Source organism: Tupaia chinensis, unplaced genomic scaffold (genome assembly GCF_000334495.1).
Source record: "Tupaia chinensis unplaced genomic scaffold, TupChi_1.0 Scaffold000098_2, whole genome shotgun sequence".
NCBI classification, from domain to species: Eukaryota; Metazoa; Chordata; class Mammalia; order Scandentia; family Tupaiidae; genus Tupaia; species Tupaia belangeri.
The window spans coordinates 2,338,050-2,339,294 of NW_006159561.1; the positions used below are offsets into that span (position 1 = coordinate 2,338,050).

Consider the following 1,245-nt stretch of genomic DNA (forward strand, 5'->3'; position numbering starts at 1 on the left):
ATGTGGGAGTCCAGTGACATAGCCATTACGCTAACTGCTGGTTCCCCCAATAGTGCATTTTTGAAGAAAGGTATTTTCTATTAAAATTTTTAAATTTTTCCTGTCTCATTGATTTTCTTCCTGAGTTGTCTATTAATTATATCACTTTTTTATCTTTTTCCCTTAGTAAATAATTTTTTCTCTTCTTAAATATTAGTGGTTGGAAAAATTATGTTGAAATTCTGCATAGAAAAATATAGAAAAATACTGACTGACCCAATAATTAAACTTTTTTTTTTTTTTTGAGAGATTTTCACTGTAGGGCGCGTGCGCTCGCCAGACAGACAGAGAGAGACATAGAGATAGAAAGCGAGAAATCACCCCCCAGGGGGGATGGTCACGCCGCAATCCCTTCTCCTCCATTCTCCTCTCGGGATCTTGGGTACGCACGCACACGCGCCCGGCGTGAGTTTTAAGCCACCGGGTCCGGGACGTGAACCGCGGTCGACTACGTGGGAGTCCAGCGACATAGCCATTACGCTAACTGCTGGTTCCCCCAATAATTAAACTTTCTTTTTTTTTTTTTTCCTTTTGCCATAAGGCACATGTGCTGGCAAGAGAGACAGAAAGAGACACACAGAGAGAGAAAGTAAAAAATCACCACCTAAGGGGGACCTAACGGGGATGGCCACATTGCAATCACTTCTCTCCCATTCTCCTCTTGATTTTGGGCATACACACACATGTGCCTGGTGTGAGTTTTAAGCCATTGAGTCCAAGACTTGAACTATGGTCAGCCATGTGGGAGTCCAACACCTTAACCACTAGTCACCTGCTGGTCCCCACCCCATCTTATTTCTAAATATGGCCATTCCTTCCTCTTTTTCTTGTGAAAGTCCTTCATTTCTTCATTTTGTATTTTCTTATCTAGTCTATATTTATAGGTTATTTTATGATTTTAGCAGCAGCATATATGATAACTTCAAAAAATGTCTCAGAATATAGCTTTTTATTTCTATATTTTAATCCAAATGGTAATTTTATATCCATAATTGCCAGGATATTTCAACCTATTGGAAGAAAAAATATATATACATACTTATGTGTATGCATATATGTATATAATATATATGTGCATGGGTGTAAAGCCATACATTCTATAGCTATTTGCTCATATATCCAAGATAAAGTATCATTAATTATTTTGATTTAACCAAGTTCCTTATATAATATTTTTTCCTGAAGTATTTTTCTCTTCATATTCAA

The 1,245-nt window shown here is 37.3% G+C and overlaps 1 protein-coding gene across 1 annotated transcript in view; it reads right to left on the bottom strand.

Annotated features, from left to right (window-relative positions):
* Positions 1–1,245, bottom strand: part of DCC (DCC netrin 1 receptor) — a 521,919-nt gene that overhangs the window by 7,377 nt on the left and 513,297 nt on the right. The window lies entirely within an intron of this gene.